The sequence below is a fragment of the Bos taurus genome, chromosome 15 (genome assembly GCF_002263795.3).
Source record: "Bos taurus isolate L1 Dominette 01449 registration number 42190680 breed Hereford chromosome 15, ARS-UCD2.0, whole genome shotgun sequence".
Taxonomy (NCBI): Eukaryota; Metazoa; Chordata; class Mammalia; order Artiodactyla; family Bovidae; genus Bos; species Bos taurus.
Window position 1 is genome coordinate 35,972,464 of NC_037342.1, and position 27,580 is coordinate 36,000,043.

At 35.5% G+C, this 27,580-nt stretch overlaps 1 protein-coding gene across 12 annotated transcripts in view; it reads left to right on the plus strand.

Annotated features, from left to right (window-relative positions):
• The window catches only part of SOX6 (SRY-box transcription factor 6), an 833,346-nt gene that overhangs the window by 257,304 nt on the left and 548,462 nt on the right, over positions 1-27,580 (plus strand). For 8 of the 12 annotated variants that reach the window (XM_059874855.1, XM_059874857.1, XM_059874853.1 and 5 more), the window contains 2 exons: positions 7,183-7,255; positions 27,340-27,421. The gene's annotated coding sequence lies outside the window, so the exon portion shown is untranslated. The remainder of the gene's footprint in view (positions 1-7,182; positions 7,256-27,339; positions 27,422-27,580) is intronic. The other 4 variants (XM_059874856.1, XM_024975378.2, XM_010812494.4 and 1 more) reach the window with 1 other exon arrangement.

Consider the following 27,580-nt stretch of genomic DNA (forward strand, 5'->3'; position numbering starts at 1 on the left):
TTTGGTACTAGATTAATAGCAAGTTAGTCTGGATTTGGTGACTACTTTTGAATGTATAAATGATATAGTGAATTTTAGAAATAGCTTTCTTGTTCTGGGACAAATTAGACATGTTAAGGATTTTAAAAAATCTAAATAACACCAGCTCATAAGAATAAAAAAGCAAAAATAATCCTAGATCTCACTCAGTGTTAACCTTTTTGTTAAATAGTATTTCACTTTCTGTGCGTGTGTACATATATACATACATATTTGATTTTCTAGTAATATAAATTGGCTCTTATTACACATGTTACCTTTTTTTATTCAACAATATTTTGTGACCATCTTTTTGTGTCAATACAGATCTAAAAAATAATTTTTAATGAGTACAGAGTAGTGTTATATATATGTACCATAATTTATTTATGCAGGTAATAGGTTATTTCCAGTTTTGGGTTGTTAGAAAATGGTGTAATGAACATGCATATTACATGTATATGTCTTTTAACATTTTTGTGTTTAGTTCCTTAGGATAATTTTTGGAAGTAGCCTTGCAAACTCAGAGGTTATTGATGTTAAAATTATTAATAGTCTATCAAATTACCATTCAGTAAAGTTGTACCCAATTTATAATACACGAAAGTGATTTTTTCCCCATCCTCACAAATGCTAATTTTTCCCAGTTTATAAGATATTTTGCCAATATTGTAGGTGAAAATATTTTATTTATAGTTAGTTGATTTTTAGGGAGACTGTACATATTTTTGTTATTAAACATTACATTTCTTCAGTTGTAGATTTCCTCTTTATATTCGTTGTACATTTTTATATTGAAGTGTTTGTAGCCATGTACTTTTTACTTAGTAAATTAAGAAAGTGAAAAGGATTTGATAGCCAGATAATATGCAGAATGTCAGCTTCATGGTCAGATGTAGTAGTCTGTTGTCCAGGTCGGATTATTGTTTGGAAAATCTTCTGGGACAAAGGCCATGATTAAAAAAATATGTTCAGTTCAGTTCAGTTCAGTTCAGTTGTTCAGTCATGTCCGACTCTTTGTGACCCAATGGGCTGCAGCACGCCAGGCTTCCCTGTCCATCACCAACTCCCAGAGCTTACTCAAACTCACGTCCATCCAGTCGGTGATGCCATCCAACCATCTCATCCTCTGTTGTCCCCTTCTCCTCCTGCTTTCAATCTTTCCCAGCATCAGGGTCTTTTCAAATGAGTCAGTTCTTTGCATCAGATAGGCAAAGTATTGGAGCTTCAGCTTGAGCATCAGTCCTTCCAGTGATTATTCAGGACTGATTTCCTTTAGGATGGACTGGCTGGATCTCCTTGCAGTCCAAGGGACTCTCAAGAGTCTTCTCCAACCCACAGCTCAAAACCATCAATTCTTCGGTGCTCAGCTTTGTTCACAGTCCAACTCTTGCATCCATACATGACCACTGGAAAAACCATAGCTTTTTAAAAAAATTTTATTGTATTATTTAACTTTACAATATTGTATTAGTTTTGCCATATATCAACATGAATTCGCCACAGGTATACACATGTTGCCCATCCTGAACCCTCCTCCCTCCCCCCTCCCCGTAGAGGGACCTTTGTTGGCAAAGTAATGTCTCTGCCTTTTAATTTGCCGTCTAGGTTGGTCATAACTTTTCTTCCAAGGAGCAAGCATGTTTTAATTTCATTACTGCAGTCACCATCTGTAGTAATTTTGGGGCCACCCAAAATAAACTCTGTCACTGTTTCCATTGTTTCCCCATCTATTTGCCATAAAGTGATGGGGCCAGATGCCATGGTCTTAGTTTTCTGAATGTTGAGTTTTTAAGCAACTTTTTCACTCTCCTCTTTCACTTTCATCAAGAGGCTCGTTATTTCTTCATTTTCTGCCATAGGGTTGGTGTCTTCTGCATATCTGAGGTTATTGATATTTCTCCCAGCAATCTTGATTCCAGCTTGTGTTTCATCCAGCCCAGCTTTTCTCATGGTCCAAATAAGTTAAATAAGCATGGTGACAATATACAGCCTTGACATACTCCTTTACTGATTTGGAACCAATCTGTTGTTCCATGTCCAGTTCTAACTGTTGCTTCTTTACCTGCATACAGATTTCTCAGGAGGGAGGTCAGGTGGTCTGGTGTTCCCATCTGTTGAAGAATTTTCCACAGTTTGTTGTGATTCACACAGTCAAAGGCTTTGGCATAGTCAGTAAAGCAGAAGTAGATGTTTTTCTGGAACTCTCTTGCTTTTTCAATGATCTAGAGGGTGTTGGCAATTTGATCTCTGGTTCCTCTGCCTTTCCTAAAACCAGCTCAAATGTCTGGAAGTTCACGGTTCATTTACTGTTGAAGCCTGCCTTGGAGAATTTGAGCATTACTTTGCTAGTGTGTGAGATGAGCAAAATTGTGCAGTAATTTGAACATTTATTGGCATTGCTTTTCTTTGGGATTGCAATGAAAACTGACCTTTTTCCAGTCCTGTGGCCACTGCTGAGTTTTCCAAATTTGCTGGCATATTAAATGCAGCACTTTCATAGCATCATCTTTTATGATTTGGAATAGCTCAATAGGAATTCCATCACCTCCTCTAGCTTTGTTCATTGTGATGCTTCCTGAGGCCCACTTGACTTCACATTCCAGGATGTCTGGCTCTAGGTGAGTGATCACAGCATCGTGGTTATCTGGGTCAGGAAGATCTTTTTTGTATAGTTCTTCTATGTGTTTTTGCCACCCCTTCTTAATCTCTTCTGCTTCTGTTAGGTCCATACCATTTCTGTCCTTAATTGTGCCCATCTTTGCATGAAATGTTCCCTTTGCATCTCTAATTTCTTGAAGAGATCTGTAGTTTTTCCCATTCTATTGTTTTCTTCTATTTCTTTGCAGTATATTTATTTGTAAATTGAGGTGTAATTGACATATAGCATTGTATTAGTTTTAGTTGACAGTGTCATTTTGTTTATTTACAAAATTTGTGTTTGTATTGTCAAGTGCAATCTTTATCCATGATCAATATTTTCTGAATGCATGAATGAACTAGCAGAGGAATGGAATAATCCATGGTGATTGGGTGTTCTGAAGATTCATTTTACTAAAACATTGTGATTTTCCAGAACAGATGGTATTTCCATCTCTATCTTCTTACTTTTTTGCTGTTCCTCAGGACCAAAGTGGCCACTGGAAAAAAACTCTGGAAATGTTTTTTCAGCTTAAGCTAGTCTATTAATAGTTCTTAAATAAGTAGCTTACTTCAAATTGTGTACTAATTCTTGTGAGTTAATTCTTAATCCTTTGCTCATCATAAAATGTTGCTTATTTCTAAATTCTCTACAGAATAAAGTATGCTTTAAAGTCTATTTCTAAATTTTATTGGAGTATAGTTAATTTTCTTTCGGTTTTTTTTTGTTAATTTTCAACGTTGTGTTAGTTTCCGTTGCACAGCAAAGTGATTCAGTTCTGTATATACGTTTATTCATTCTTCCTTAGATTCTTCTCTCATGTAGGTTGTCCCAGGATATTGAGGTGAATTTCCTGCACTATACAGCGTGTCCTTGTTGGTTATCTATCTTACACATAGTAGTGTGTGTGTGTTCAATCCAGGCTCCTGAGTTATCCCTTCCCCCTAGGAATCCCCTTTGGTAGCCCTAAATTTGTTCTCAAATCTGTAAGTCTGTTTCTGTTTTGTAAATAAGTTTGTTTTATATTTTTAAAAATTAGATTTCACATATGAATGATCTCATATCGTATTTGTCTTTCTGTGACTTCCTTCACTTAGTATTTATTGTTATAAATGAACTTGGTAATTTTTGAAGTTTATACTTTTTAACTTGTTTGCTACAAGATTCATGGTATAAATCAGTTGATAATGAAATTCATAGTTGCTTTTAAAATATGCAGCAAGACTAGATTGATATGACAAATGAGATTTATTGATTTCATATTGACTCATATTAAAGTATTGTTGTTTGTTCACTAAGTTGTGCCCGACTCTTTTGTGACCCCATGGACTGTGGCCTGCCTGGCTCCTCTGTCCATGGAATTTCCCAGGCAAGAATTCTGGAGTGGGTTGCCATTTCCTTTTCCAAGGGACCTTCCCAACCCCAGAGATTCAACCTACATCTCCTGCATTGGCAGGCAGGTTCTTTACCACTGAGCTACCAGGGAAGTCCATGTTCAAATGTTATTTGTCCTAAATCTCTGCAATCTGACTTACTCTAAATTTAAAATATTTCCAGAGTTAGTAATCTTAACTACTAAAGAGTCCAGTGATTCAAAAAGCTAGACATGTCAGTCACAATATTTTATGGATGCATTTTATTTTGAGAAACGCTGGGCTGGATGAAGCACAAGCTGGAATCAAGATTGCTGGGAGAAATATCAATAACCTCAGATATGCAGATGACACCACCCTTATGGCAGAAAGTGAAGAAGAACTAAAGAGCCTCTTGATGAAACTGAAAGAGGAGAGTGAAAAAGTTGGCTTAAAGCTCAACATTCAGAAAATTAAGATCATGGCATCCAGTCCCATCATTTCATGGCAAATATATGGGGAAACAGTGGAAACAGTGGCTGACTTTATTTTTGGGGGCTCCAAAATCACTGCAGATGGTGATTGCAGCCATGAAATTAAAAGATGCTTACTCCTAGGAAGGAAAGTTATGACCAACCTTGATAGCATATTCAAAAGCAGAGACATTGCTTTGCCAACAAAGGTCCATCTAGTCAAGGCTATGGTTTTTCCAGTAGTCATGTATGGTTGTAAGAGTTGGACTGTAAAAGCTGAGCGCAGAATTGATGTTTTTGAACTGTAGTGTTAGAGAAGACTCTTGAGAGTCCCTGGGACTGCAAGGAGATCCAACGAGTCCATCCTAAAGCAAATCAGTCCTGGGTGTTCTTTGGAAGCACTGATGTTAAAACTGAAGCTCCAATATTTTGGCCACCTGATGCGAAGAACTGACTCATTTGAAAACATCCTGAGCTGGGAAAGATTGAAGGCAGGAGGAGAAGGGGATGACAGAGGGTGATATGGTTAGATGGCATCACCGACTCAATGGACATGAGTTTGAGTAAACTCCAGGAGTTGGTGATGGACAGGGAGGCCTGGCGTGCTGCAATTCATGGGGTCACGAAAAGTCGGACACACTGAGTAACTGAACTGATACTGAACTGATTTATTTTGTCCTTCATTGTTTCAAGGCAAATGAAGAAATGGGATGTATTGTGGATGTTGCATAATTCCAATTTATACTTTTTTAGGATAGTTGCTAGAAACACAGGTGAGATCATTTTAAAAATATGTGAGTGCTTAAGAACCCTTTTGGGTTCTTCCAAAGTTTAGGCTTTTAGATAAATATCATTGTGCTGGAGATTTATTTTTTGGATAACTTAATAGTTATAATTTATAATTCAGGGTTGGATAAAATGTCAGAATAGCTTATATCAGAACCAGCATTCTTTCCTGGCTTTGACTAGGACACAGCGTGTATCTGCACAGGGTTGTCCCTATGTGGGTTTAGGTGGTGTCCCACCTAAAACTGTTCTCTTGAATCCTGAAACATCAGAAAGCCATGAGGAGGGAAAGGGTGTAATACCAAAAATAATTGATAGAACTACCTTCCTCTGGACAGACTCTCCTGTACTTCTTGCATCCATAGAAATAATGAGTTGTTGGAAACTGGTGAAACTGGATTGGGGAAGCCTGAGTCATCACTTCCTACTAGAGGAGGAGGTCTGGTGAGGAAACCTAATCGATGTCTTACTCATGGATATTAAAGCTAACTAAATGCCCAGGACTTTATTACTTATCAATCCTGACTAGAAAATTGAATAAAGTATATGCATCACTTAGGCAAAACCATGTTATAGGAGCTGGGGAAAGGCTGAATTGTATATTTATTTCATGTCTCAACTTAATTCCAGATCCCAGTACCTAATCTATCATGACTGAGGGTGGGAGGAGAATGGGGCAACAGAGGATGAGATGGTTGGACCCCATCATCGACTCAATGGACATGAGTTTGAGCAAACTCAGGGAGATAGTGAAGGACAGGGAAGCCTGGCATGCTGCAATCCATGGGATTGCAAAGAGTCAGACATGACTGAGTGACTGAAGAACAACAGCAACAACAACAATAATCTATTATGGCCATTTGTGGTATAAATGCAATGTTGGAAGTAGTAGTTCCTATAAATGATGTTGAACGAGATCCATTTTTGTCTTTACTTTTTTTCTAAATGAATTTTATTTAAACCTAGTTAGCTAACTAGATTTAAATCTAGGTTAGTTAACTGACCTAGATGTTTACTGGCTGAATTTAAAATATGTGGATTGAATCAAACCAATTTCCAGAGTCTAGGAAAGTTTCTATCCTAAATTAGGAACCCAAGTTCCATTATTATTTTCAGTTGAACACCAGTCATAGCCATCCTCACATTTTGGAAAGAATACAGCTTTTGCAACAAAGTTTCTTTGTTTTCGTTGAACCAAAAATGTGCTGTATTTAGACCAAACAATAAAAATAAACTACCAAACTACCTTCTAATGCATGGGGGTTCTGGAGAGAGGAAACCATAGATATTTAGAGGCATAAAGTGAGTCATTGTGCTAGTTAAAACTTTTTACAAGGCTAGCTCTGTGTGTTTGAGTTGCATCTGTTACCTCTTCAGCCAGAACTAAAGTGTGTGCAAGGAAAAGAATTTTGCATTGAATTGTGGCTCGTACAGAATGCCTTGTATATAGCCTAAGCATCTAAATGGATTCCACATCTTAGGTAGAACTAAAACTGCATCTTTTCTTATTTATTCTACCTACAAGTTATGTTCTGTTGGACATATCCAAGTTATCTTCTGTGAAGCTAATTCATTTTCACTTGTAGACCTAAATTAATCATGTTTTCAAATGTAACTTGTAAGCCTGTATTACCTTAAATTTTTTCTTGCTTTTGTTTTTACTTATTCATATTTTTAAACACCTACTTTATTACTGACAATATTTTAAAAGTGGTAATGGAGATATTGTATTCTTCAGAGACGAAGAATGAAATAATTGTTTCTTTTGGTATTATCTTGGAAAAAATTGTTAGAGTAGACAACTGCCTGAGTTAAAAATAGTATAATTTGTAGCCAGAATGTATTCTTTAATAAAGCATGTAAATACAATTTACTAATCCTTTTTCATTTCGTTTTCTTTCTAAACTTTCAGGTCACTTTCATGAATTCAAAAGCAATTTACCAGTGATTTCTGGGTGCTGGGGCTGATTTTTTTGTGCGTATTTGTAAGTATTGGTTCATTTATTATTCTTATTATTCTTCTCGTTGTGTAATGAAACAGTTACAGTGTTTTTAAAGTATTATTAGTTTTTTAAAAAGTGTTTTCTTAAAAGGAGTATAGAAGAATATCAGGTGGGAACAAAAAAAAAATCCTCAATTTCTTGTGATTTTCAGTGAAATAACACAAGGGCAGGGCCAACTAAAATAGACCGAAAGAATGCGCATCTTACTATTTGAAGATGGGGCTCAATTGTAGGAATGGATTAACTTAAAGGGGCTAGTCTATATACACATGAATAATTTACCCTGATAACTTCTGGTTGTCTGGACTTGAAAAGTGCTACGAGCCTGCACTCATTGAAAAGATGTGAGATGATACAGAATTCAAAGAGTTGTCAGTACATGAGGAGATTATGTACTAAGGAACCAAAGACTCATTTAGTGAATGTATAATGTATATCAGAATCGAAGTATTCCTCCTACCTTCTTCACCATCATCAAAATACTATTATATTTTAAATGGTATTTTGAAGAAGAAAGATACTTTTTCTCAGGAAAGAAGGTCAATTTCAAGAAAACAAAAATTGAATGAACTTTGGTCAATGAAAATACTTTATATTGTTATATATTTATTAATATAAATGTATTTTAGAGTATGTGGCAGATATTAAAAATGTCCGTATGTATATAAGATCATATTTAAGTAATTTGAGTTTCAGATGTATTTATGTGTTTGTGTGTGTGTGTGTGTGTGTGTGCTCAGTTGCTTCAGTCATGTCTGACTTTTTGCTACCCCATGGATGGTAGCCTACCAGCTTCCTCTGTTCATGGGATTTTACAGGCAAGCATACTGGAGTCGATTGTCATTTTCTCCTCCAGGGATTTATATGTGTACATTGTTGCAAACCATTGGTATCTAAGGTGTTTTTTTACATTTGGAAACAACAAAGACAGAGGAAACTTCTCTGTACCCCTCTAAAGGAGCTTTAGGCGGTACACTTCCAGGAAAGTATTTGGAAAAAAGTAATATTATAAATTAGAGTTTAAGTGATTCAGTATTTAAGGTGGAGAGCAGTGAAAATTCCTTTGAAATCAGTTTTACCTTTCTTCCAGTAGCAGCATTGATTTGGGGCAGGTATTTTGAACCATCTTAAAAACTAGGTGTGAATATTTAATATAGTTTAATAAATTTTGTATATTTTTAATGCTTTAAGAATAAATAAGATGCTGTTCTTATGAGACTATAAATTCACATTTTATTATTTGTAGACTTAATTCTCATGTAAAACACAAAATATTAAACTCCATGGTTCATTTGGATTAAATATAAGCTTTCAATTTCTGCAAGGTATCATAGTGAGGATTAGGAGGTGAAGAAAATGGAGAAATGTAAAGTATCTTTGAAGGGCTCTTGAGAAAAAGGATGATTCCAAGGAGCTGAGCTTATCCTATTAGAAATCTGAGTGGAGGGAAATAATTTTGAACTTTGTCAAAATAAATTTGACAAATCCCATCATTGTTGCTTTATCCTTTCTTTTACCTCCTACCTCCCTTTTCTCATATCATTCAGTCATTTCTTGTAGTAAGTTTTTAGGATGATTAATTTTTTAAAGCTGCAAACATAAGATAATTACCAGGATTTCAACCAAGATGGCTTTAATTAAAATAGAGTTTACATTTCTCATCACCTCAAGGCTGTATTTCCTGACTTTTTTGCTTCTCCTCTCCTACAATCCCCCAACCAGATATACATAGACTAGCTTTGAACAGAGGTGATCCAATTAGCTGAGATTTTTTTCTTGTGACCTAACAAAGAGAGAGGGCTTTCCTGGTGGCTCAGTGGTAAAGAATTCACCTGCCAACGCAGGAGAATTGGGTTTGATCCCTGGGTTGGGAAGATCGCCTGGATAAAGAAATGGCAACCCACTCTAGTATTCTTGCCTGGAAAATCCTATGGACAGAGAAGCCTGGTGGGCTACAGTTCACAGGTTGCAAAAGAGATGAAAAGACTTAGTGACTAGATAACAACAAAGGAGAGAGGCTAAAAATAGAAAGGGCACTGTGGGTATAGTTTTCGTATGGTTATTTCTGGAGTTCAACTTAAAAAAAAAAACTCAAAAGACTTGTAGTCAGATTAGTCAGATTTTGTCTAATAATTTAAGTAAAAGTCATAGTAATCATATATGCCTAAAGTAATTTTTTTCCAGACTTGAGAATTTCTATACAATAATTTAGGCTATGGCGTTTGTCGTTTCTTTGGTCACTGGTCTCAAGCTTTGTTATGGGCCATCTCCCTTCCAACTGTGGAACCTTCTTATTAAAGAAATGTAGCAGGATACCATGACTAAGATAAGTCAAATAAAATTAACATGGCATCCAGAATGCTTGCATTGTCTTTTAATTATTGCAGAAACTGTCTGCCACTTACACTGAATGTTGAGGCAGCTAAACGTTTATTTAGTTTACCCTAAAAACAAGCAAATAGGATCAGTGACAGTGGCTTCGTTTAGGAACTTTAATTTCCATATTTGGAACTGCTTATTTGTTACATGATCTAAGACAGAAAGTTATACCTCATGGCCATGGAAGGTTTCTTAGTAAGGTGTGCAGAAGGTGGTCTGTGAGATAAGAAAGGTGGGATATTGTTTTGCACATCCATAATGAACAGACCACACCAAAGGTGTGTGAGAACCGATTAGAATCTTACCCACGTATATCTACTACCTAGGTTAGAGCAGGAAAACACTGTGAAGGAAAACTGTTATCGTTTCAGAAACTGAAAGCATTTTATTCTAGTTTTTTTTTTTTTTCTTTCTTAAAAATAAAGCCACCTTTTTCCTTTCCCCAAAATCGGCATTGTATAAGAAGACCTTGTTTTGCATGTTAATGATCGGTGAAAAACATCAACAGCAACACAGAGATAGAACTGCTTTTTCAGACTCCCACGTCTTTTTAGAAATTTGCTAGCAAATTCCCTTTTTATAAAATTTGTCTCTGTTCGTGGTTTCTAATAGCAAGATCCAAAATTATTTTATTGTCTAGTATAAAAGATGATTATTGCTTAGCTCCATGCTTCAGTTAATAATAACAACAATATCTTAATTTGGTATAACACTTGCTTTTGCAGAGATTTAATTGGCCAAATTTCATAAAACTCTGAGGTGAGTAGGAATTATCCTTATTTTTGCAAAGTAGCAGGACTCAAACTGAGGGATTTAGTATAAATTTAGTGCTTTTTCCATAACACCAATCTATCCTCTTTCAGAGAGTATTGTAGGTCTCTTCTCTTGTTGTTTGATCACTACCTCAGTCTCTACTTGGTTGCTGTACAAATATTTTTGAAAAGTTTAAGCAGAGTAAGTCAGGGAGGAGATTGTGGAGAGCCATCTACCACTTTATTTCCTCATGTTCCTGGATCATTTGCTCCTCCCTGGCATTTTCCTATCCCCTTATTTCCAAACTCCACATGCTATGTTTCAGCTGAAATTTTTTGAATTGCATAGATTTTTAGGAAACAAACAAAAAGAATCATGAAATCATCTCTTTGTGGTATTTTAAAATGGAGAGAAATTTGTTTCAAACTGAGCATAGCCCAGACCAAAGCTCCTTCAGTGAGAACATCTGTGATTTTAAGGACAAGTAGGTCTAAGTGCATTATCTTTAAAAATATTATTCCAGGCTAATCTTGACATAGAGCAGGTAAATAAAAAAGATGAGCTGTGAAAATCCACAAATAGGGCTTGAATGCCATTTTCCATGACAACGGGAGCTGCCCCATGAAAGCATTAATGCCAGGAATGTAAGGAATTTAAAATTGTGCCTTCTCAGTTTCACAGTTGTGTGCTCATGTTAATTAGAGATATACTGACATTTGGAGTATCTACATTAATACATACAGCTACTATACATTTGTGAACTGTGGCCAGAAATCTACTTTAATTGAAAGCAGTTTGCTAATTTGAATGTGTATATCCATTACATTTTAAGCTTTTAAATTTTATATACTGGTGCCCTTCGATACTTGCTCTTTCTATTCTCTCCACTTACTGTTTCTAATTTATACCTGAAAGGACAGCCTGGTCTATTTTTAATCTCCTAGTGGTGTTTTCGAGCAATATTGATGGAATTTTGAGAAAAAAAGGTTTTTAAATAGTGTCCTTATATTTGCTGTACTTTGAATCTCTTTTCACTCTCTGACTCTCTAAATTGTTGGTTTTTCTTGCAAACTTTTAAGGTGGCCTGCCACCGAAATAAGGTAGGATTTAGGTTTATGGAATTTGCTTCACTGGCTATATTTAAGTACTAAAGAACTACTCTTCATGGTCATACTATGGTTTTAGCCAGAAGAGCCCAGTTTTAGAGACGCTGATGAGATGAACAGTGAAGAGGCATTCTGATTTTTCTAGTACAGCTGAGTTTCATCCTTCCTCTTGATGTCAAGCCGTGTATCTTAATTTTTGATTTGCAAACATGTTCACAATAGCTTGATGACTTCTTGAATCATCTTTAGCCATAGAATTTCAGTTTGTCTATCTTAAAGGAAAACTTTGCATCTGTTTTTTTTGAAAGTTTGTGTTTCTTAACAACCTGCCTGTCAGGATTTTTAACCCCATTGTTTTGTCCTTTTTGTCTAATGAAACTCCCACACTTACTTTTTGGACGAATCCCTGTGTATTTATTACACAAGACCACTTAGAAAGAAACTTCCTTTTTGTATCACCAGAATAAACTGCTCTAAAAATTTGTAATACTCTGGACTTATTTCATTAAACCATTTTACTGGCACCATTAAACTACTAAGACCTGGGACCATTAAAACTTACTCAGTACTACTATTATTATTATTATTATGGCCTATTTTACCCTTTATTAATTTTTTTTACTGTACTAAGTTCCTCTGCTCTTTATTTTTCCATGTTACTTACTACATATTGTGCCATCACAGCACATTTGGTAATTTCGAGTTAATTGCTCAATTATCAGTGATAGTCATGAAGCTCTGGAAACATGTGCAGTGGAGGATTTTAAAAATTTCAAAATAAGTTGGTGTGTCATAATCTTAAATGTGAAACATGCCAATATCTGCAGTCATAAAAATACACTGCCTGAGCTAGGCATTTCAGGGAAGGCAAAAACCTACTCTTAAAATCAGGGCTTTTGTCTGGCACTGAAGTGTTTCATCTTTGCTAATTTCAAACAACGTATCTAAATTTGATCTTGGTTTCCTTTTCAACTCTAAAAACTTGGTTGTGATAATAAGGGAAAAGGGAAGTAAAATTGTATTGATTCTGTTTGAATGTTTTAGTGGAACCTCACAATCACGATATTTGCTGTCAAGTGGAATTGGGGGTGAGGTGGATCCATACTGGATGTCAGTCAAGGAAGCTGACTTACTAAAGAAGCAGAGTGGTCTCTTTATAATGTTTCTGCACTCATTAAGGCAATCCTCTAATCAGAGGACAGTGTTTCAGTGAAGATAATATGTCGATGATTTATTTACATTGAGAGACCTCATGAGAACAATGACACTTCGGGGACTTTTTCTGTGTCTTACACAGTAATATTCTCAGATGCCTTCAAGATAATTTTACATTATGGCAAAATAATTATTGTAACTCTTTTGGCAACTAGGCAAACTATCATTAAATTTTGCATTAGTATTCAGTTTAGGGTTTGCTCTAAACTAATATAGTGCCAACAGCTCTTTTTTAGATGCTATTATGGTTCTTTCACATTTTTATAGAACTGTAGTAAAGCTGAATTTACTGGCTACATTTGAAGGTGGAGTAGAGCTGCACAAGAGTCAACATTAAAGTGATTCAGTGCCCAATGGAGAAAAATTCTTCTTAACTTGAGATTGGAAACAATGTGGGGCTTGAGGGCAGTTTGCTAAGAACAGCTAATAAATTTGAATATTCCTCCCAAAAGCTGCTTTCTGAACTTTATAACCAAGAAGATAGGCTTTATCATCTTCCAGTATTCTTGCATACACTTTGTTAATATTTAAAGGAATTAAGTACATTATGGAGAAGGGGAAATAAAGCCATAATTTGAACTGAGTGGTGGTCTCAAATACAGGGAAGCAAGGGAGTGTCCATAAAAGTACTAATTATGCACAGATTCCTACTAGCTATTATTTTGTAATACAATAATCTTTAAGATGAGAAATATTGTCATGTTTATAATTCAGGAAAAAATAAAACCACCGATTTATTCAAGCATTTAGAAATATTTTAGCAACTACTCAGTTTGTAAAGATTGAATAATCAACAAAATCTAGAGCATTTTGTTGTACGTTTGTCTCTATATATAACTTTCAGCACATAGTTTTATCTGAAATACATATTTTATGTTATCATGGAGTATGGGTATAAATGCTTGTCATTTCACCAAATTTTTGCTAGTGCCAAAGATTAAAATGTGAGTGAAATATTTCCAGTAAAGATAAAAGCATTTTCTGCATTCTCTTTCTCCCTTCCTTCATCTCTCTTTTCCTTTTGCCCTGTTCTCTGCCTCTCTCTCTTCATATTTCTTACTGGAGTTTTTCAAAGACGCAAGGCAATTATTATGTAAGAAGGTTAATTTCCTAAGCATTATCTCTCATCAATGACTGGCAAAAAAGACTTACCCTTAATGTTTAATCAGTCAAAAAGTCTATCCACATGATAAAATTCTTGTTTGTATTATTATTTGCTTAGCAGGTACTTTCAAGAGGAAAAAAGATGATCACTAACCTAAGGATTTAAAAATTGATTTGTTATGGAGAGTTTATGTGGGTGGAGTTTTCTTTGAATACAGACTTACTGGAGTTAGTTCTTTCTCTTTCTTTTCAACTCACACAGTTTTATATAAGCTTAAGTGAATGAATTCATTAATAAAAGCAGATTTTCTGTATTTATTTCACCTTTGGGCTCTTTTATACCTTTGGAAAGCACAAATACAACAAAATGGTATGTTGGACACTTAATTATTATTTTTACCTTTTTGACCCACCTATGGTAGATAATTAAGCATTAGCATCAATGGACTCCAAGTCTGTACCCCTATAACTGACTACATTAGTCAGATTGTAGATTATTTTTTCTTAAAGCTATGGCAGCTGGTAACAAGCCTATGACTTGGTTTCAGTTATTACCACTTGTGTTCTGAGTTTCACTGACCGTCGTATAGAAGAAATACAGATGTTGTTCTCTTGTGAATGTGATTTTTCTTCCAATTATTACATATATATGGCATCATCAATTATAATGGGTTAAGGTGAGATTGTTGCACATAATTTGATACCTGATATAGCAAGTATCAAGTGCATACTCATTGAATGGTTGACAACTTTAGGAGATTCTGGGCTTTGACCCTCATAGTGGCAGTGTGTGGAGCTGCTGTTGATTTTGTGACTAATTACAAGAATTTTTTCTTGGACTTGCAGTCACAGAATAGATAGCTGCGAGGCAATATCTGGGGGAAGGCTGAGAAAGTAAAGCATGGAAAATGTGGGTATAAACTAGAGAGCTGAGTTTCAAAAAACTTTGAGGGTCTGGACCTTTCTGAGGAGAAGATATGGTTGAACAAATGGGAGAAATACCCTTCCCTCCAATTTTACTGCAGTAATTGAGAAGAAGAGAAAAAAGGAGAGAAATTAGTGAAATAGGAACTGACTGAAATAGATTTTTATAAAATCATAAAATGGATTTGAGGACTGATTTTTCAAAATGCAGAAATATTTGTTTGGATCTGACAATAGTAATTTAAAAGGGGTTCTGTAGTTCCCTGCCCCCCGTAATTATTTCAGTTTTATTGATTTCAGTTCAGTGCATTCTAAGGACAACAGTAGGAATTTTAGGAAATAGCTACCTCCCTGGGGCGGGGGGAGGGGAGAAGGCAGAAACAATGAGAACAGTTTTGCTTTATCTGGGTAAAGATTACTATAGATATATATGAAAATAACCATTTATGTATCACTCTTCTTATTTTACACAGGAGACCTTTAGAAAGGTTTCATGGTAACCATGACCAAGTAGCATCCCTATGTCTTCCAGGACAAAGAATCACATGAAGTAGGTTTCAATTATGGTATATAATGTTTTTAGTTTTGGACAGTGGCAAACTCTTTGAAATCACACTTCCATACAGTGACTTTTAGTGTGATGCATCTTCCTTTCCTTTCTCCTTCTACATCCCTTTCCTCTCTTCCTTTCTTTCCCTCCATCCTTTCTATCCTTTCTTTCAATTAGAGATAGTTTCTTTTCAATTAGTATGTACGCTGCTTGCCCACCTGTAAAATAATACATAACATGTGTTCCTTAAGCTGTATGCAAGGTCACCTTTTTGATTGAGGACTAAAGAATCCTCAGTGGATTTCTTATATGAACTAAGAGCACTCTCATTTATTGTATACAATTAAAGAAACTGAGGAACTGTTGGAATTAGTTTTACTATTGTGAAGTGATGATCATTCAAAAGAAATTATAATCTTTTATTGACTCAGCAGTTTACTAAACCTGAAGTGAAATTTGTCAGATTTTAAGGCATGTTGAGTGTTTGCTTACTAAGAACAAGATAAAGGAATATCACGGTCTAAAAGGAGAACTTTTAAGTTTTCAGAAAGTCTTCCTGCAGCGAGATACTCTGTGCAATTGTGTACTTACAACCTGAAGGGAAGTCCTTAGTTGTGTTTTTCTGGCGAGTCTTTCACATAAGATGCATTCGTCTCAGTTCTTGCTATGGGTTGTTTCTTGAGAATAGTTTGATTTAAGGTTAGAGGGGGTTAATTATCCCATGCAACCGAAAGGAAACATTTACAAATTATCTCAAGGATACTAAACAGGAGATGAAATCCAGATATTCCTGGAAGAAAGTTGTGGATCGACCGAAGTGATGATTATAGAGAGCACTGACAGAGTAACACGCCGTGCATTAGTCTGTAGTGTCTGGAGTGAGCAGACTGACACCGTCCCCCAGCAGCACCTGCCAGTGCTCTAACATTTCCCAGTTTCTCTGTCAAGAGAGGAAGGGGAAGGAATCAAGTGTCTATATTTGGTAGAGTTTCCCTGGTGGCTCAGAGGTTAAAGTGTCTGCCTGCAAAGTGGGAGATCTGGGTTCGATCCCTGGGTTGGGAAGATCCCCGGGAGGAGGAAATGGCAACCCACTCCAATATTCTTGCCTTGAGAATCCCATGGACAGAGAGGAGCCTGGTAGGCTACAGTCCACGGGGTCGCAAGAGTCGAGCACGACTGAGCGACTTCACTTTCACTTTCTTTCACTAGGTTAAAAACGGCTGTGTGTTGTTGAACACCTGTGTTTTCTAGGCATTGGGCAAGGCACTTCTACCTGTTATCTTTAATCCTTTTAACAAATCCCTCAAACCCCTGGTACTTTTCTCTAAATTCTGATGTATTTTTTTACCTTCATAGTAGTTATCTTGTTTTTGTATGTTTATTAATGTTTATAGTTTTCTTCACTAAACTATGAGCCCTGTCAGGGCAGATACCATGACTATTTTGTTCAAACCTGTACACTCAGTTTCTAGCACAATGTGTGACACATACTAAGTTCCTAGTAGATATTTGTTGAATAAATAAACAAATGAGCGACAACAACAAAAGATAAGGGAAAGATGGAAGGAATGAAAGGCAGAAAAAGGCAGAGCTGGGATTCAAACACAGTTCGTTTGATTTCAGATTACATCTCTTCCCACTGTAGAACATCAGCATGGTTTTACTTTATCTGGAATATTATTCTTGATTATATCCTTAACTGATAAAATTTTCCTAAGTTCTTAGAGCACTTCAAACCTGTTTACATCTTATTCTGAGACCTCTTACATCTTACCCTGAGACTGAATGCCATGAAAAAGGCTGTCCCATTTTTTTTATCATTCTGTTGGAATATCGCAACCGTTCTATGCTAACAATTCTCTCCAGAAATATAGGTTTCATAGTCTAGATTTTTTGGTTTCTGTTCCTCCTATACAAAGAGAATGCGCTTCTTTCTCTTCTGAGACTGATCCTTAATTTCGATCCTTGTGCTAGAGTAATTGTTACATGCCTTGCTGAGTTTTTTTACTTGAGAAGACTTGTGTCACTCTAATTAGAGATAGCTTGTGGGAGGAGTCAGGCCAACCCAAGGAGCTCCTATCCTGGCAGGTGCCAGGCACTGGGGCTTGGTTTGGTCATTCAGCAGTGACCTCTTTCCACTTAGTTCAGTTTTATTGCTTGAATTTTTCCTTTACAAATATCATTGTCAAGAAGTTTTTTTTTTGTTTAAACATTGGTATTTGCATGACACTATCAACTATTTCATTTCCTTTTATTCCTAGTGTCATCTTTTAAAAAGCCTTATTATGTCCTTCCATCTGTTTTCCAGGATGGGAGGAAATGTAAGAATGTAGAGAGTAAATGCAAGATTCACCTAATCTCTTTCCACCTCATGTGAAAGGTGTCATTGTAGTTAGGCTTTCAGCGATGCTATGTAACCTTGAAAGTATACATTTTTAAGGCTGTATAGATGTGGTTAGTTCAAACAGGAATGATGTATCTCCCAGGTATATTGAATGGTATTTAAATCTTGATGTCAACTTAAAGAGCCCTATATAAATTCCCAAGGAGGGTATAAGAAACAGATTTCTGTGATGTGAAGCTTCTTGGAAGCTCTGACCATCTGAGAATCTATCATTTGAAGCAGTCTGGCCTACTTACAAGTTAGCATCTTGTAGTTAAGTATCTTGTTAGTAAAGAGTGATCCGGAGAAGGCAATGGCACCCCAATCCAGTACTCCTGCCTGGAAAATCCCATGGACGGAGGAGCCTGGTGGGCTGCAGTCCATGGGGTCGCTAAGAGTCGGACACGACTGAGCAACTTCACTTTCACTTTTCACTTTCATGCACTGGAGAAGGAAATGGCAACCCACTCCACTGTTCTTGCCTGGAGAATCCCAGGGATGGGGCATCCTGGTGGGCTGCCGTCTATGGGGTCGCACAGAGTCAGACACGACTGAAGTGACTCAGCAGCAGCAAAGAGTGATCTGAGCCATTAGAGTCTTCACATTAGATGGTATAACAGTGGTCAATGTGATGTCCAAGTTGCCCTCTGAAAACTCTTTAAAGGAGATCAAACCAGTCAATCCTAAGAGAAATCAACCCTGAATATTCACTGGAAGGACTGATGCTGAAGCTGAAGCTCCAGTCCTTTGGACACCTGATGCGAAGAGCTGACTCATTGGAAAAGACCCTGTTGCTGGGAAAGACTAGGGGCAGGAGGAGAAGGGGGCAACAGAGGATGAGATGGTTGGATGGCATCACGGACTCAATGGACATGAGTTTGAGAAAACTCCAGGAGACAGTAAAGTACAGGAAGTCTGGTGTGTTGCAGTTCATGGGGTTGCAAAGAGTTAGACACAACTGAGCAACTGAACAGCAGCAAATCTGTTTTGCACTTATGGTAAATCCTTTTCTTGGTAGCAAATATTTTCTTCCAAGGAGAGTGTTTAGCTTCTCTTGGAAATTAATTCAACTCCATAAATATATACTGGGTACTGAGTGTATTCAAAACAGAACATTAGATGCTGCATTGGAAACAAATGCAAATGTATGGAGTTTCTGCTATCAAGAACCTTAGAATCTAGACATAATTATTGAACGTTCTTATTCTTTTTTTGTGTCCCTGTGTCTAAATCGGTGTGTGGCTCAAAGGAATTAATAAATGTTAAGTAAGTTGCACTGATTATTGCAGAGAAGACAAACAGAGGAGATATGTTATTCTCTATGCCTTAATAAAAACAAATTGTCCTCTAGGGAGTTTGAAAGAATTGAAGATAATCCCTTTAAGAAAAAGGACCTTAACTTAGGAAGCAGACTTTCTGATAGTCTTTGAACGTTGAATTGAATTTTATCAGTGGAATAGGGGATGAAGAGACAGGTGCATCTTGTTAGTGAGAGAACTGGCACAAACATGGGTAGGGGAGAGATGGAAGGAAACAGGGAAGTATGGGATAGGGAATAATGAGAAATCCAGTTTGACTGAGGTAAAGGGTATGCATAAGCTAGAAAATTTAGTGTGATTATATCATTGTGGCACATAATGGTAAGCTAAGGCATTTGGTAGATTTGAGAGAGCCATCAATCCAAATAGCTGAGGGGTATGGCAAGAGCTTTGCTTTTGAGAAGTTAGTTCAGCCAGCAGTTTGTAGAGTTGATTAAAGGGGGAAAGAAAAGACTTTAACTAGGGAAACACCTTGTTAGATAGTTTAGGCAGGAGGTAAGAGGTTTAAACAAGAGTAGGTATTTTGAGAACAGAATGTTAGAAATAGAAGAGACTTTGTTAATGTGGTGTTAGTAAGATGGCTGGGTTATATCTGATGGGGGGAGCATGAGGAAAAGAAAGGAGTCAAAATTACTCATTGCTTTTCCCTGTTCCCTGTTCTCAGCACTGAATTTTTGAAAAGGCAGAGGGAAAATATCATGCTAATGATCTCATGTCAATGCTCAAATCCCTTGCATCTCATTGGTTAGATCCCCACTGAAAATTGAGGATACTTTTTCTTCCCATGGAGGCCTGGAAGGAAGATGTGTTTTTAAATGAATGAGAATATACTTGAAATCACTTGGTAATTTAAAGGCATAGCCTAAACACAGAAGATGTTAATACTAGGGACTCAAGTATACAGGCAGGGCCTTGTTGATTTCAGGGACATAAAGTAAAACTTGGCTACCATGAGTGAGAAGAGTGAAGATACTGAGAATTATGGCATTCCTATCAGGTGGCTTTCACATAGAGATTAATACATGACATCTGTGAGGAATAAAACAGGTGTGCACAGAGTCTGGTTACTTTTAAAACTCTCTCAAATAAAATGATGACTACAACTCCCTTGTTATATTGCTACATTCTGTCCTCCACAGAAGGTGTAGTCAAAGGAAATATTATGCTTTGGGTATAGGTCCTTTCTACTTGTCTCTTTCAAGGGAAAAGGAAAGAGTGCAGGAAAATACATTCATGACTAAGAAAAGAGACTGAAATAAGATTTTTAAAATAAACTTTTTCAAGAAAATGGAATAAAGTCAAGCTGATTTTGAAAAGGATTCTATCATTCTCATTGTCTTATATTCAGACTAACACTAACATGCATTAATTCATTTATTCATTCACTCAATAAGTATATGAATTCAGGATTCTTCTGGATATGAGGTGGAATTTAAAATGGTGAATGAAGAGTTAGTCATCAGGAATTTATGATCTATTATGGGAAGAGATGAAATATACATATACATATATATATATATATAAGGAAAAAAAGTAACTGTTACAAAACCTAGTAATTCCCGTCTAGGAAATGTTTTGCCCAGTGTTTCTCCTGGGAGACCTGCAGGAGTTGTTCTTCTCCATTCATATGGATTCAGTTGTATGTACTGTATGTACCTTAGCCTGCTGACACACCGAGCCCCTTGCCAGTTTGTCATCAAAGGGCCCTCTTTCATAACCTGTGTATGACTTAAGTTTCTGTCTCACTTGTACCTATCAAGCTGTTCATTTTATGTATTGCCTAATAGGTTTCATTGAAACGCTTTTTGAATGAATTACAGACATGCTGTCTTACATTCTATGAATTGAGATATTTTGGGTTAAAAATCTTAAAAATTTATGTATCCTATGGGAAAGTTAAAGTCTGTTACTTTTCCACATCTTAAGCTTTTTATATGTCTTTATATTTTAAAACTCCAAAACAACTTTTGAGTGCCTTCTGTGAACCAGAACTGTAGTAGATACTACGTATTAGATTAAAAATATAGCGTGTGGAATACCTGCCACCCCTGGATACTGCTGTGTACTAGCTGTGATCTTAGGCAAATCATGTAACCTCTTGGAACCTTAGCATGCTCATCTGTAAAGTGAGAATATTACCTACTGCATTTTTTTTTTTTTTAACAGCTTTGAAAGTGAAGTTGCTCAGTCGTGTCCAACTTGAGATATAATTGGCATATAATAAACTTAATATATTTAGAGTATAATTTGATGTTTTGATATATGTATACACCAGTCAAGCCATTTCCGCAGTCAAGATAATTTACATATACATAATCCTATGGTTTCTTAATGCCCCTTCAAAGTCTCTTACTCTACCCATCCTTGATCTGTTTTCAGCCTCATCCCTAGGCAATCACTGGTCTGTTGCCATTATAGATTGCATTAAAATTTTTGTTTTATGTAATTGGAATCATACATTATATACAATTTTTTGGTCTAGTTTCTTTCATTCAGCATGATTATTTTGAGATTCACTCATGTGCATGTCAATAATTTATTTTTAAAATTGAGGATTAGTATTTCATTGTAAGTAGATACCACAATTTGATTATCCATTTAGGTTCTTTCTAGTTTTTGGCTGTTACAAATGAAGCTGCTTTGAACATTTGTCTTTAGGCGGACATGTTTTTTCATTTCTTTTGTATAAATACCTAGGAATGGAATAATTAGGTTACATAGGTGCATGTTTAACTTTATAATAACTGCTGATTTTTCCAAAGTGGTTTACCATTTTACATTCCTTCTAGCAACGTGTAAGAGTTCCAGCTGTCCCACATTCTTGACACTTTGTATGTTTAGTCTTCAATTTTAGCTATTCAAGTGGTCTGTAGTGGGTGATTCGCTGTGATTTTAATTTTTATTTCCCTAATGACTGATGGTGTTGAGCTTTCTTCATGTGCCTTTCTGTCATCCATGTATCTACTTTGTTGAAGTGTCTTTTAAATCTTCTACTGTTCTTTTTTTAAACTGGGGTTGTCTTTTTTTATTGAGTTGTAATAGCTTTTTAATTTTTTCAAAAATATGAGTTATTTGTCAGATACATGTTTTGTGTATTTTTTTTTACTGGTCTGTGGCTTGCCTCTTAAGTGTCATTTGAAGAGCCAGTGTTTTAAATTTTGATAAAGTCCAATTATTGCTTCTCTTTTGTATTTCATACTTTCTGTGTCACATTTGAGAAAGTTTTGCAAAACCAAAAGTTGCCAAGATTTTTTTTCTAAGCATTTCATTAGAAGTTTTATAGTTTTAGATTTTAATTTAGGTCTAAGATTTGTTTTATTTTTGTAATAGGGTGAGATGCGATTTCAGGTTTATATTTTTGCTTATGGCTATCCAAGTTTTCTAGTACCATTGTCTGAAAAGGTTTTCTTTTTCCCCATTAAATTGCTTTGGCACTTTTGTTGAAAATATGTTGTCCATATATGTAGAGGTTTATTTCTGGAGTCTCTGCTCTGTTCCATTGATTTATTTGTCTATTTTTTATGCTATTATCCTAATTACTTGATTACTGTAGCCTCATAGAATGAGATGGGAAGTGTTAGCTTCTATTCAGTTTTCTGGAAGAGTTTGTATACAATAGGTATTATTACTTTTTAAATACGTGAGAGACTTCACTAACGAAACCATATGGGGCTTGGAGTTTTCTTTCTGGGAAGGTTTTTAACTACAAATTCAAGTTTTAAAAATAGGTATAGGGCTATTTAGGTTATCTGTCTCATCTAAGGTACGTACTTTATGAATATATGGTGATGTTACCTCTCATTTATGATAGGAGAATGTAAATATAACCGCAAACATAATATCGCTTTCCTGTTTTCTATTGATTTCTGTTTCTGGTCTTATTATTTCATTTTTTTCTTCATACTTTAGGTTTCAGTTGCTCTTATTTTTCTAGTTTCTTAAGGTAAAAGCTGAGATCACTGATTTGAGACCCCCTTTTTCAATATGGGTTTTAGTGCTATAAAATTTATTTCTAAGTAATGCTTTAGCCGTGTTTCATAAATTTTAATATGTGGTATTTACATTTTTATTCAATTCAAAAGACTTTCTAGTTTCCCTTTTGATTTCTCCTTTGATTTCTGTGTCATTTAGAAGTGTTATTTTCTAATATTTTTATATTTTCCAGCTGTCTTTCTGTTGCTGAATTCCTAGTTTTTTTGTTGGTTGGCAAATTCTATTAATGTAAACTGGATAAAGCTGGTTGAAAGTGTTGCCCCAGTCTCTTCAATATCCTTACTGATTTTTTTGGTCTATGTGTTCTATCATTCATGCAGGGAGAGAGATTCTGAGAACTCTGATGAAATTTCTTCCTGACATTTTATTAGTTTTTCTTCCTTGTATTTTGAAGCTCTATTAGGTGGATACATTTTTAGAGTCATTATGGCCTCCTAATGAGTTTACCCCATTACCATTGTATAAGAATCCCTTTATCCATAGTAATATTCTTTGCTTTGAAATATGCTTTGTCTTATAGCCATGGCAGCTTTCTTTTTATTAGTGGTACTATGGGATGTATTTTCCATCCTTTAACTTTTATAGTCTTGTGTCTTCATTTTAAAAATGGATTTTGTATAGCCTGCATGAAGTTGAGTCTTACTTTTTATCCAGTATGACAATCTCTCCCTTTTAATTTGGGTGTTTATTTACATTTAATGAGACTATGGACATGGTTGAGTTTAAATATAAGATATACCTTTGTTTCTTATTTGTACCACCTGTCATCATCACCTTTCCCCCTTTTCTTCTTTTTTTTTTAAAAATTTATTAAAAATGTTAAATTTCATTTAAAATCCCTTATTGGCTTATTAATTCGATTTTTAATTGTATTTTAGTAGTTGCTTTAGTATTTATAAAATACAATTAAAATGGAATTAATAAGCCAATAAGGGGTTTTAAATGAAATTTAACATTTTTAATAAATTTTTTTATAGCAATCCTATATGACTTATCTGGAGAAGGCGATGGCAGCCCACTCCAGTACTCTTGCCTGGAAAATCCCATGGATGGAGGAGCCTGGTAGGCTGCAGAACATGGGGTCGTGAAGAGTCAGACACGATTGAGCGACTTCACTTTCACTTTTCACTTTCATGCATTGGAGAAGGAAATGGCAGCCCACTCCAGTGTTCTTGCCTGGAGAATCCCAGGGACGGGGGAGCCTGTTGGGCCGCCTTCTATGGGGTCACACAGAGAAGGACACGACTGAAGCGACTTAGCAGCAGCAGCAGCATACAACTTATCACAGTCTTACCTCAAGTAATATCTCACAGGACAGACAGGATGAGAATCTTATAATAACATACTTCCAAATTTTTCTTCCCAGCCTCTGTGCAACTGTTACACTTGATCTTAGTCAAAAGGCTAAGAAGAGATGCCTCTGTGCAATCATTGTCTTACATATTACTTCTACATATGTTATAAATCTAAAGATAGTTATTTTTGTTTTGAATAGTCAATATTTTAAAGATATTAAAAAATAAAGTCTTTAGTATTTACCCAGATGTTTACCATGTTGTGTTCTCTTTTCTCTTTGCGTAGATTCAGATTTCTATTTGTCAGTTACCTTCTGCTTGAAAGACCTCTTTAATATTTCTTGTAGGATATGTCTGCTGGTGAGATGGTGATTTTTCATCACCTTTTATATTCATGAAAACTTTATTTTGCTAACTATAGACTATTAGATTAACTTTTTGTGGTTCAATCATCTTAAAATACTGATCCATTGTCTTTTAGCTTATATTGTTTTCAAAAAGCTGTCTGCTGTAATTTTTATTATGTTTCTTTGGTGTCATTTCCTCTGGCTGCTTGTAAGATTTTCTCTTTGTCATCAATTGTAAGCAACATTATTGCTACGTGCCTTAGTGTAGTTTTCTTAATGTGTGTTGAGCTTGGATTTTCTGAGATTCTTGCATCTGTAGGTTTATTGTTTTTGTCACATCTGAAAAATTTTCAGCCATTATTACTTCAGAACTTTTTATTCACTCCTATTCTTTGTGGAATCCAATTACACATGTTTTAGGAGGCTTGAAGTTGTTCTTCAGTTCACTGATCCTGTTCACATTTTGTTTTTTCACCTCCAGTTCAGTTTCATTTTAGATTGTTTCTGTAGATAAGTCTTGAAGTTCACTTTGTCTTTGTCCTTCAGTGTTGAATCTGCTTTTAATTCTTCTCCCATGATTTTTCACCCCAGACATTGTATTTCTTTTATATCTATAAGTTACAGTTGAGTCTTTATTACATATTCAAGATCTCTACTTAGTACGGTTAGTATTTACTTTAGCTTCATGGACAGATAAGATGCAACTAATAACTATTTTAATACCTGTATACTAATTCTATCATCTGTGTCATTTCTGGATATATTTCAATTGATTGCTTTTTCTCTTCATAATGAGTGGTATTTTTCTGCTTCTTTTCATACTGATGATATTTTATTGGATGCCAGAAATTGTGTAAATTTTACCTTGTCAAGTCCTGAATCTTTCAGTATTTCTATAAATATTTTTGGATTTTTTTCCGGTATGTAGTTAATATACTTGGAAACAGTTTGATCCTTTCAGTACTTGCTTATAATCACTGTCAGTTGGAACCAGCACCTTCTTTAGGGCAAAGTTTTACACTGCTGAGGCAATACTCTTATGAGTATTCTATCCAGTGTCCTGGCATTATGAAGTTTTACACTTTGATGATGGGAAATTGAATTATTCCTGGATTTGTGTGAGCTCTGGGGATTGATTATATATTTTTCTAACCTTGGTTGGTTTCCTCACCCACGTGTGCTTATCAGTAATTGTGAGGGATTCTCTTCCAGACCTCTGGAAGTCTGTGTGCAGGTCCCTCTCCTCTGTTACTCTGCCTTATCAACTATATCCACCTTGGCCTCGCTAGACTCCCAGCTTCATTTTCTTAGACCATTAGGCTCTGCCTCTGTATACTGCAGTTAGTAATTTCTTGAGGCAGTAAGCTTGGACAACTGTAGGGAAGACCTCATTTGCTTTTCCTTTCTCAGGAATCACTGTTCTTCATTGCTTGATGTCTAGTTTCTGAAAACTGTTGTCTATGTATTTCATCCAATTATTTTTTTTCTAGTTGTTTAACCCAGAAGAATAAAATCTAGTCCCTTTTAGTCTATCTTTGTCAGAGACAGAAGTCTCCACATATGTGAATAAATATATGATATATTTAAACATTCAGTATATTGAGTGCTTCACACATAAAAAGTACTAATGATCATTACTATTGTCATTTCTCCACCTGCATCCTGTTCAATAATGCAACTTAACTTTATATACCACCTTCTATATGAAGCCTTCCGGATGAATGTTACTCTTTATTCTTTGTATTCATATCACTTTAAATGTACTTCCATTATGACATGGATCTACATTATAAATTTTGGTTTACTTGTTTGTAGTCTGTCATAGATTATAAGTTCTTAGACAAATGAGGTCTATCTTATTTACCTATTCTTAAGTTTCCAGCATATAGTAAATGCTTATATTTTGTTGCATAAATGAATAATCGAAAATACCTTACATCTTCTAGGAAATATTTAAGAGTAGAATTCTTGATTAGGAAGGAAAGAGAAGGAAGGTTGATTAGGAAGGCTTAGTGGTATGAGAACATTTGAGCAGAATGAAAGTGGAGAGTTCCAGAGAGCAGCATGAAAGCAAAAGGTGGTTGGTTGATAATATGTAATAATGATAATAACACTAGTAAATACTTCTACTACTAAAGTTATTATGAAGGTGAGAAAGGCTAGAGAAGTATAGAATGGAGAGTAAGAGAGTTTTATTATAGTGTGTCAATGAAACCATTTTGTGAAACCTTCAACACCTTGCTGAATACAGGCGATAATATTGGTAGCATTACATAAATGTGTATTGTGTGAATCAGTATAACTTGAATTGTTATAATAGAGGCTTTTAAACAAAGTGCTGAGAGAACGCTATACTTTTTGGAATAAGTGAACCTTGGAAGGAGGTGCAGAAATAGATTAACTGAGAAGCAAAAAGAAATCTTAGATAGTAGAGAACAGCATAAATACAAAAAACACTATGGGCAATAAATAACCATAATAGAAGGAACAAATGGACCTTGGAGCTGGGTTCACTAGGGCTTCACTCTTATCTCTGCCACTTGGTGTAATTCTGGAAAATTGCTTAGCTTATCTGAGACTCAGTTCCTTCATCTGTAAAATGGGTGTGGTTGTTGGGAAGATTATATGATGCATAGAATAAATTTATTTTATGTCTGGCAGATAGTGGGTCCAATAACTATTAGTTTCTTCTTTTTAGACTTTCTATATCTTCTGATGAGGAAAGAGAAATGCTTCAAGAAGGACTTTGTGACCCCTCATCACTTTGTATAAGAGCCCAGGTATAATATATAATTTATGAGTATAACTAATGTTCCCATTTATTTCCTATTTCCATGGCAAATGAGGATTGAATTGTATTTTTGTGGTCTAATTTTAAGACCTTAGGAAACTTTAACACCTAATTTCTTTGCATCTTTTAGTTTTAACTTATGTTTATA